This window comes from Corvus moneduloides, chromosome 5, assembly GCF_009650955.1.
Source record: "Corvus moneduloides isolate bCorMon1 chromosome 5, bCorMon1.pri, whole genome shotgun sequence".
In the NCBI taxonomy this organism is placed as follows: domain Eukaryota; kingdom Metazoa; phylum Chordata; class Aves; order Passeriformes; family Corvidae; genus Corvus; species Corvus moneduloides.
This window is the reverse complement of record NC_045480.1, coordinates 5,213,482-5,224,491: the sequence shown is the minus strand read 5'-3', so window position 1 is coordinate 5,224,491 and position 11,010 is coordinate 5,213,482.

Sequence of the window (11,010 nt, the reverse complement as noted above, 5' to 3'; positions counted from 1 at the left end):
TATGTTTTTGTGGATAAATATTTTGAGTAATCTGATCTGGAAAATTGTTTATTTACTTCTTTTAAAAGAAGGCAAAACTTAAATTAGTGTTGAACTTTTAAGTTGTTGCTACTTTATAACCTACTAGTTAACCTAGATAACTATAACCTGATACAACACAGGCGGTTTTTATGTGCAAGAGAAATGCTGCCAGTGTTGCTGTTCCCATAACATTTTACGAAATGTTCTTTTTTGTGTTTTTTGATCTACACTTGACAATGGCATCAATCTGTAAATCAGTTTCACTTTTGAGACATGAATTCTGGAAGTTCATTTTGGTCAGGGAAGTTTATTGCCATGCTGATTTTCTTCAACAAAGGGAGAAGGATGTAGACCCCCTTAGGCATTTTTTTCTCTTACTGAACAATATTTGGTTTTAGATGATCCCTAATACTTCCTAATGATTGGATCCCCTGGTAGCAGCCAGGTGTCAGTGCAAATTGGGCCAGAAAATGCTAGAAAGAGACACATTTCGAGGGGTTTCAAGAAGAACCTCTGACTTCTGTGCTGTTGGGTTGAAAGCAGTGGCAACTTGTGATGCCCAAAGAAGAGTCTTAATTTTGTTGAAACTGGAATTAAATCTTGTGCACTAACATAATCATTTGCTCAGTTTACCATCACCTTCACCTTACCTTTGCTGCTGCCTGGTCAGGATTAGATGACAGCTTTTCCTTAGAAAGGCTGTCTGATACCATGGGCAGGAGCCTGCAGGGGATTTTGGAAGGTGGCAGAAGGAGCTGAAGGAGCTGTGCTGCTGTGGATACCTGGCAGCAGCACATCCTGGGTGTTTTGCACAGTGGGCTGTTACTCCTGGAGCATCTGTACAAGGCTGGGAGTGCTGACCCAGCCTCTAGCTTTGGGATGACTACAAATAGTTGGTGAAGAGTCCAGGTTTGATGTTTTCCACAGAAATTTTAACACCAAAACAAAAAAACCAAAGTCTTGGACATCAACTTGCAGCACTCCAGTAGCAAATAAATGGGGTTTGTGCTACTGGCCATATTGTTATATAACTGTTTTTCCTGAGTTATTTAATAAGGGGTTAAAACTATACTTGTCTATCAGAGATTATATCCTAGCACAGGGTGGTGCAGTTGGTCTGTAATTAAGGCTACAGGCAAGAGCATATTTGGGAATTGCTGTTGGATTTGCATCCAACCTTGTGCAGCCCAAGGCTCTGAGGACCCTTCACAGAGGGCTGATAGAGGTGAATGGTGGGGATAAGGTGTTTCACAATGTAGGGTGAATAATGCACAGCCCTGAAATTATCTGCCTCTTCCTCCTTTCCTGCCCGGGCTGTTTGATGAAACACAGAGCCCTGTGGCTGAATGTGTGATGGAGGTGATTCTATGATACAGGAATTAAAACCTGTTAGGTACCATTTTTAGCAAGAGGTTACTTTGGGATGTCCCCTCTCCTTGTAGCTCTGTGAGTTTGGTTTAGTGTTTAATTGACCTGAAACCAATTTTGGCAATTTTGGAAAATTTCATGACTCAGAAATGCTGAAACACTTCCAATTTTCTAAAGGAATTTGTCAGCTTGTCCCATTTGAACTTGAGGTGCAAACATGATATTTTCCTAGAAGTGGAAATTTGAGAGTTTTGCTCAAGTTAAGAACCTCAGGGAACTTGCTCAGAATTGCACCAGGGTTGTGTTTTGTTTGCTTGTTTCTCTGTTTGTTTCTTTGTTTTGTGTGAGTGGTGTGTTTGTTTTTTTTTGTTTTGTGGACTTTTTTCTTTGTTTTGGTTTGGGGTTTTTTGGTGGGGTTTTCTCTTGGTGGTTCCAGGTCCCCCCCATATTTGTTGGACCTGCTGACCATCCATAGCTCACTCACAGTACTCAGACCCAGGCAATTTGCTGCCACTCAGAGCATCCAAAAACCTTCATTAAATCTGATTTGCTTTCTGCAGCAGTTATGTGATCTCGAAAGAAAAGGCAAGAGATGGCTCTCTGTTTACACAAACCACATAAATTTATAGGGCTGGGAGTAAACCCGTGTTTCTGTGCTATAATGGGTAACCACACAGAGCAGTGTTTGTGCTGGAAGTAGGAGCAGTATCCTGTAACGATGTCTGTGCTGTGCAGATACATAATTGAGGGTCTCTTAAAACCTGTTTTATTGCACAAAAAAGACAGCACAGCAAATTTATAGTTTCCAGCACATCTGTAATGTTATGAGATAGCTGCTTTAAAAAACCCCACCAGCCTCCAAGCCTGTTCCTTTCCATTTGCTGTTCTGCTCTCTAGGTGGCAGGTTTTGACTCCAAAACATGGGTTTGGTTCCTGCTCTGAACTCGGGCTCAAAGTGTGCCAGAGAAATAGAAGATGGAAACAAACCACTGCTGCTTTATTCTTTCTGGGTGTTAGATCGATTTATGATTGTATCCTTTTATGTGAGTTGGAGAGAGGTGTTATAGAACCTGCCTGGTTTCCTCACGGTGTGCTCGTGATGTTGACATTTCTTCTTGTTTTTCATGGTGGAGTGTGTTGTCTGAACTGTGTGGGTTTGGCAGTCAAATAGGCCCTGCCTTAGAGAAATACCTGTCTTCATTTTGAAGCAGGCAAGAAATGGCTTAGACTGTTTCTTCAAGGGTTTAACAACTTTGCCCTTTTTTTCTTTTATCCAGTTGTTTGCTCCTTGGAAGAGAAGCATCCTCCCTGCTGCTGTGCCCACCAGGCTCTGTAACCTGCAGGGCAATGGGTCAGCTGTGCCATCAGGGCTGGGGCCAGTCCTGCTCCTCTCAGTGCCAGCCGGGCACGAGACCAGTTTGGTTTAGTGGAACCCACCCAGTCTCATGGGAGGTGTCCCTGCCCATGGCAGAGGGGCTGGAACTGGATGATCTTCTGAGGTCCTTTCCAACCCAAACCATTCTGTGATTCCACGATTCAAGATCTTAAGTGCCAGTCCTTGCATGGAAGAGGCTGCCAGGGCTCTTGTGGGCCAGGAGCTGTGTCTGGGAGCAGCTGCTCTGTGTGTGGAGCCAGATGTGTGCATACAGCCACAGGTAAAAGTATCTCTGAAGGATTTGTGCCTTGCTCAAGGTCACCCTCTCCTTCCTTGTTCTGCTTTCAGACTGCAAGTCTGATTACTGACTGGAGCCCTGGGTGCAAGGAGGAGAAAGCAACAGGCAGGAGATTTAGCCTCCAATCATTCCAGTAATTTAACTGGGTGTATTTTATTTATCTTTGTGTAGACAACTGTTAGGTTTGTTCAAGACAGGCACTAAATTTTTTTCTTCCCCAGAGTATAGATGACTTGGATGTAAATCCAGCCAAAGCTCACAGATGCCAGCCTAGACTGGGGCTCAGCCCTGTCCTGAAATATGGAATCTGGGGAAAGATCCATATCCATATCCCAACGTTTAGACACGTGGTGGAATCCAGTGCTTGGACAACCCATAAGAAACAGGGCAAGGGCAGCAGAACCTCTGAAATAGTCATATTTCAGTAGTCAATAGTTTGATCACTGACCTCTCCTGGTTAGAGCAGAAACTTAGACACCCACACCTGAATGGAGACAGCTACACCTGCAGGACAGCTTGGCTGGCTCTACCTGGAGCTGCAAGCTCCCTCCTCTTGGCCAGCTGACCAAAGTCATGTTGGAAGTCGTTGCTACTCCCGCACTTCAAAAAGTCACCTGAGCTTTCCTTTCAATTTTAAATCAGTGCCATTTTACTCAGTATGTGCCGTGTCATCCTCATTTCTGATGCATTGAAACACAGCAGCAAATCTGTATTTTTCAATTTGTCCTATTTATGGTACAGCCCATTTCTGTTGCAAAAACACAGTTAATAATTTATTTAATGTGTCTTTTATAAAGCACTTGAGAATGCCGAGATCTGATTTTGTACAGGGAATGAAATCATACAGCATTAATCCACTCTTTCGTGCAATGATGGAAAACAATATAATTAGAAGCCATTCTTTCAGCCTGGAAATTGTAATTGGATTGTGAATTTTATAGCACCGGCCTTCAAAGAATAAACAAGAATTAGTCAACTAAAGAAAATATGCTCAGCTTGTTTCGAGCAGGGGCTCTCTTCTGTGGTTAACTTTAGGGGTTATTGTTGTTTGTTCATTTTTTTATTCCTGCTGGCATATAAGGCATCCTTAGAAGTTTCTAACACGGATTTTTTTCCCTAGGGAAACCTGCTGTGGTGTTAGTCACTCAGCCCGAAGTCCTCCTGTCCTCTTTTCTTTCCACCCTGAAGTTTGCTTGGAGCACCTCTGGGTGCTCCTATGGATCAGATTCTGAGATTTGGTGGGGAAGGCAGTGTACCCTAAATGGGGGTGATACAACAGTGGCAAAAATGAAAGAAAATCCTCAAACCCAATAAAATGGGGGTGTTGGTGAGTGCCAGAGGCAGAAGAGAGCTGGCAGCAGGGGAATGGTGGAGGGGTGGGATCTTTTTTGTATTTACTGCTCAACCATTTAACCTGCATTGAAGCACAGAAAAGAAATTGCTTGTCAAGGCATTTATTAGCTCTGCTTATGATAAATGGTAGAAATTATCTTGTGTGAGGAACTTAATGAGGACTGGGTAGAAAACAGGCTTCTCCTCCAGTGGGAATCACAGAATCATTATGATTGGAAAAGGCCTCCAAGACCATCAATTCCATGTGTTAACCCAGCCCTGCCGGGTCCCCACCAAACCATGTCCCTAAGCATCACCTCTACATGGCTTTTGAACACTTCCAGGGATGGTGATTCCACCAGTGCCCTGCACAGCCTGTTTTAATACCTGACCACCCTTTCTGTGAAGACATTTTCCTAATTTCCAACCTATTTGGAGCTTCCTTCTAGCCCTGCCAGCCCAAGAGTGAGGGTGGTGGCTGGACCTGCAAAGCTATGGAGGTACCTCAGGGCATGTCCTGCACAATGTTTTGTGTCCCAGCAGCCTGTGGACATGGGTGTTCTTCCTTGAGGAACTCCACCCTCCTCTTCTCTCCTTAACCTTGTCTCTAGTTTCCCAGATGGAAAGCTGTTTCCAGCTCTCTCCAGACAAGTAAACACCACATTGTCAGCTTACACAGTAAGGGCCCCTTTGAATTTTGCGTCTGACAGTGAAAAGTGAGGTTTTGGTAAACACTGCATATTCTTATGGAGATGTTGTTACCTTTGGTTTATGGTTAAATAAACCCAGTAACAACACAGTCTCTTGAAAATGCTCGTATCCATAAATTTGAGATCCTCCATTCTCCCCCCAGCCCATGAGGCTTTGCACTTGTCCTCACTACATCACTGTCCCACAGACAGGGCTGGGGACCCTCCTGTGACAGCTTTATGGCTGATGCCTGAAGAACGAGCTGTTACTCCTTGCAAATTGTTTTCTAGATTGCCACCAAAGTATACATCATTGTGTCATGGGATGGCAACTATATTAAATCTGGTTAGATAGTTAGGGTGGGTTGCTGTCATAAATCAGCCCCTGCCTGCCTGCCTGCCTTGTTGTGGTGGAAATACAATCAATAGTTGTTGCAGCAGTTTATGGAGTTAAAAACATTTCTTTTTGCAAAACAAATTTTTAATACTTCTCCAATTCATTAACATCCTGTCTATTTACTGCTTTGAAAAAAACCCCAAACACATCATCCTCTCGGAGTCTGCATTGTCACTTCAATAATGCATCCGTAGGAACACTTGGAAGTCGTTATAAAGGGGAATTATTTCATCATGATAAAAAAAGAAGGATGAGAACAGCTCAGCTGAAAAGATTGCGTTGTCAGTTCTGATTTAATGTGTGAATAATGCTCGCAGGATGGGGAGAACATCTTCTGCTGGATAGATTGTTTCTATGTTGTTAGAGTCGGAGTGCTGGGATTTACAGCTTCAAACTATGTTTCTTTTTTTTTCAGAGGATAGTTGTAATGAGCTGGGGTTCGTTTAAGTCCCCTTGACTCTAAGGATCTCCTGCATGCCAGTCATGCAGAAGCTTGAAGATGGTTTGGATTAGAGGAACTCAGCTGAAAGTTTAGACCAAAAGCCCTGCTGCCAACTCTCAAGTTCTTGTTGAGTGCCTTGTAATTTAATTCTGCTCCATAAGGGCCCAGCTCCAGAGGCTGGAATCCAGAAGTGTCCCTGTGAGGCTGCCAGCTGTTAGAAATGAACTCTCTCACACAGCACATTGCAGTGGCTGTGTCTCCATTTGAAGGGGCACTTCGGGAGCTTGTACCCCAAGGGTGTGGAGAAGAGCCTGAAAACCTGACCTACCTGCAACCTGAGAGCTCAGAAAATGAAATGAGGGGAACTCTGCATCCTCTGGAGATGTACAGCCATAAAGGCTTTCTGAACAGTTCCCTTTTCAAAGGCATAAGCAAGGGAAAAGTTCTTTAGAGGGTTTAAGAGCTGGCATTTTGAGGACCCTTCTGCCTTGCAGCAGGTTCCCATCTTCGAAGCTGTTAAGCAACGTGGCCAAAGCTTCCAGGGAGGATCGGAACAAGGAAGGAGTGGAAAAGTTACATTCTTGACCACACCTCTGCAATCCATGTTAGTGAGCTGCCTCAGGTCTGGGGGTTACAAGGTGGCAAGAGATGGTTTCCAGGTGGTTCATAGAACCAGAGAATGGTTTGGGTTGGAAGGGACCTTAAAGATCAGCCGGATCTTCAAGTCTCATCCAAGGGCTGGATGAGAACTTGAAGTCACCTGGTCTAGTGGAAGGTGTCCCTGCCCATGGCAGGAAGGTTGGAATGAGATGATCTTTAAGGTCTCTTCCAGCCCAAACCGTTCCATGACTCTGTGATAAAGCACCCTGTTCCCATGTGGCTGGAGAAATAGCCAGCACTGAGTATCCAAAGAATTCAGGGTTGTGGAGATTTTTCAAGGGCTGCACTCTTCCCAGGGAGACTGTTTGATGTCACTAAACGAACCAGGTGATTAAAGAGAGAGTGACAGTAGCAGCTTGCTGGCATTCCATTTGGGAATATTTCTATCCTATTCAGTTGCTTGCTTTATGTGTGTCTTTTCCTGACTGGGGAAGTAAAATCCAGCCTTAAGACCCCCAGGTATCTCAGTTCTGAAGGTGTTTGCAATGCTTCTGCATTTATGGGCAAAGTGGTCATGGCAAAGAAGTATTTGGTGCAGAACACTGGCTAAAATGCTTTTATCTGTGTGTTCAGGAGGTCACACTCAGTGGCCATGATGGTTCTTCCTGGCTTTCAACACCTACACATATCGTTTTTATCCTGCAGACCTGGTTAGATCATCCCAGGGCTTGCTCCTAATGTGTGCTTGGTTTGGTGTGTGCCTGCAAAACATGCAAAATAGTGATTTGCACCATGGGTTACTGTTCTGCAAGGCTTTGAGCAAAGCCTTTGAACACTTTACCTCAGGGAAACTCAAGCTAAGTACACAAGCCAGGTGGCAGGAGGTGAGTGGCTGGGGGATCACAGGATAATTCAAGTGGGGAAGGGACCTCAGGAGGCCTCTGGCTCAGTCTCCTGCTCAAAGCAGGGTCAGGAACGAGGTCACTGCAGCAAACCCAGGCAGGCAGCAGCATCTTTTTTCAGAAATTTGTTATTTGAACATGAAGCTGCTTTTTACTCTGTCTCCCCACTGTGATCCCACACTTCAGTTTCCTGTTTGCAGGCTGATTCTGCAGCACTCCCAGCAGTCTGAGTATTTTAAGGTCTTTGTCTACATGGACACTTGAATTATTTACTTTGGCAGGGCTTGGTTTCTTTACTCATTGCCTGGTCTAGAGGTGGGGTGACCCATCTTCAAGCTGTGTCAAAGGGAAAGGAGAGGAAATCCTACTGCTCTTGCCCATCATGGTTAATATGCAAGTTGTAGCTCTGCTTCACAATCAGTTTTACTTGCCAGACTCTCTGAAGGTGGCAAAATATGTCCAGTGAATTTCTTGGCTTCTCTTTCATTTATCTACACACCTCAGGAAGACATAAGTGATCCATTAAAAGGCTTCAGACCGGTTTGGCATTAAGATTTAAGATGGGGCAAAGAAGACAAAGCAGTGTGATGTGGAAGGTAGCACGAACCACAGCTTCACAGCGTTGAAGGGTCCTTCACTCCTAGAATATCCTTAGTTGGAAGGGGCCCACAGGGATCATCAAGTCCATGAGCAGCAATCCCACACTCCATCTTCCTGGGATCCCTCATCACCTTTGCTGGCGCAACTCTTTCAGCATTTTCTGTAAACAACCTGCACTTTTTGAGCCATAATTATAATTCTGAGAGGAAAAGCAAGGGAAGGAGGGAGACAAAGAAGCAGAAGATCTGCTGCATTCTCTTTCCTTTTAGTTATATCCTTATTTTCCCTCCTTTTCTCCCCCTCCCTCCATGTGTTGCCGGCAGTGCCTGCAGGAGATCATTCATTTGAATGGGAGCAAGTGGTACCGGGAGGTAATTGTGAAGGATTACAACCGTGATCATGGCAAAAGAGCTGAGGTGTTAAATTCAAAACTGCTTCATTTGTGGAGCCAGGTGCTCATCCGTGGGGCTCCCTGCTCCAGATAGAACCATTCCTGCTTCCCACATGGAGTGATGGACTTTGCAGCATCAGCTACCATGCACGGGCAAAGCCTCTATTGGTACTTTTGGCAGCTCTGTGAAAAACCTCAGCAATAAGAAGAGCTCAGGGAAGGAAAATTAAAAGAATCAGCCCCACAAAAAAACTTTTGCTGAAAGAAATGCATACAAATGATGCTGTAAGAGGTGAGTCTGTCACTTAGGCTTTCCTAGCCACACTAGAGCAAGGAGCCTCCTAATGAAACACATTTTAAAGTGATGAAAGCAAACACCTCAGAACAAATAGAGGAGCACCTGTAAAAAAATCAGTCAGGAGATTTTCTTGAGAAAAGCACAGTGAATTAAAAGAACTGATACTTTTACCAAAAGTATAGTCATCACATGGGAAGGGGACATCAGGAGGGCTGGTAGAGTTGCCTGGGTTCAGGGACAGCTGGCGGGGAAGCAGCCAGATGCAAAGGTTGACACAGGTGAGACCAAGAATACTTTTTTAGCAGGCTTGGAGCCAGTGGTGGTTTTAACACCTTGTTGTTTAATGAAACTGAACCACCTCCAGCTGAGCCCTGCCTGAGAGGCAGATGAACTTTTGGCATCTGAAGCTTTGGTCTATCCTGGGAAGAACTCTTTCCTTCTGTGAGCAGCAGTGTGGGAGTGCCAGCTGTGCAGGTTACCAACCTTCATCCTTGGAGCTGTTAGGGCTGGCTCTGATTTGGCAGCCCCTGTAGAACAGATATTCCCCTGAATTCCCCTGCAGAGACACTGATGTAACCCAGCTCTGATTCAGCTCACACAAAGTTAAGGCCGCTTTGTACTTTTCTAACTAAACATCAGGCAGAAGTTCCAGATAGTTCAGGAAAGGCTGATACTGCCCAGTGCAAGAGAAAATTTTGTCCTTAAGGACAAATATGTGTTATGGACAGTGCAGCAAGAGTATGAAAATATTCCTTCCTGCTTTCCCTATTACTGTGAGTGCTCCTACCAGGATGCTTGCTCTCTCCTTGGAGAACAATGGTATTTGGTTTGAGGACTGGCCTTCCCCTGCCACCTAGTCTGCTCTGAGCCAAGCACCTTCTAGAAAATAATTGCCTGAGCTGGTAAGTTTATTAATGGATCAAAGTCTACAAGGCTGATTCAATCTGGGGGTCCTTGCACCATCTATTCTGCACCTGGACATCCAGTTTGAGAAGTAAGCTTGGTGGGAAGGGAGGTGCAAAGTATTTCTACAAACAGAATGATTTTCTCTCATTCTGGAGCTCTGGAGCTTTTGAAAAGCTCCATGAGAGCAATTCCTTATACAACTCCTAATAAAGGAACTCCTTATACAACCCTAACCTGACACTCTTTCCACTTGTGTATTTTGCTCTGTTTCCCTTAAGATTTTCTTGTATTTCCATTCCCTTGACCCTGTTTTATTTTTCTCTCAAGGCTCTGCCATGTGCATTCGTCCTGCTGACATGGTAAGTTTTTCCTTCTCCACTGAGAAATTACTCATTATTACAGTGGGGGTCCCAGCTCTTCCCCAACTGTGTACAGATGCCCTTTGAATCGAGCTTTGAATGAGCTTCATGAATAATAATACAAAAATAACCCAGTGATGTGGTTTGACTTTGACTCTTGCAAACCTATAAACCATCTTCAGCACAACTGGTTAAAAAAGTCCACCGTGGAGATGAGTTTGCCAAGCCAGAAATAGGCTCTGTGCAACCTCTTTACAAGACTCAAACCCTGGCAAGTGGGGAAAGTAGGTCATTTTTGTGACATGTGGAGACTTGGGCATGGCATCCGTCACTCTGAGAGCTGGGAGACATCCATATCAGCGCCGTGAAGGTGCCAGAGTCCAGATGGCTCATGCCCAGCAGGGGAGAGCAGAGCTCGGAGGCAGAGGGTGTTGATGGATATGGAGCAGGCTGGGTTTGGGCTGCAGACATCTTCCAGCTCAGCGTGGCACAGGGGCAGGGCAGGCCTGCACGAGAAGCAAATGTCTGGAGCACTGCTGCCATATGGAGGGATGGATGGCTTGGATTTGTGGTCTGTTTTCCATTCAGGAGGTGGGTGCAGGTGGATGGGGGTGGCTGGCTGGGCAGTCCCCTGGGGTAACCACGCCCAGGGCTGTGCTGCCTCTTTGGGCTGGATCATGGGGCACCGACGGGAAGAGAGACCCAGCAGCCCTGGCTCTGCCTCTAGTCCATGGCCTTGCTCACAGCTCATGGACAGAGGAGTGCGAAGGCTCAGCCCATGAGGATGGGGAGATGAAGTGGATGAATTTGCCCCCCAGGATCTGCTCTGTGCAGTGCAGTTATGTGCCTTTAAGTGCAGCTCTTTTGTAAGCAACACTTCAGTCTCAGTGGATGCGTTCTCACGGATGCTTTGGGGTTAATTTTTCCTCTTCTTCTTCCGCCTGCCATTCATCAATGACTGCCAGACAACGAACCAGTCTTTTAAAAAAATTTTTATTTTTTAATTTGCCTTTCTGGTTCTCTCCTTTCAAC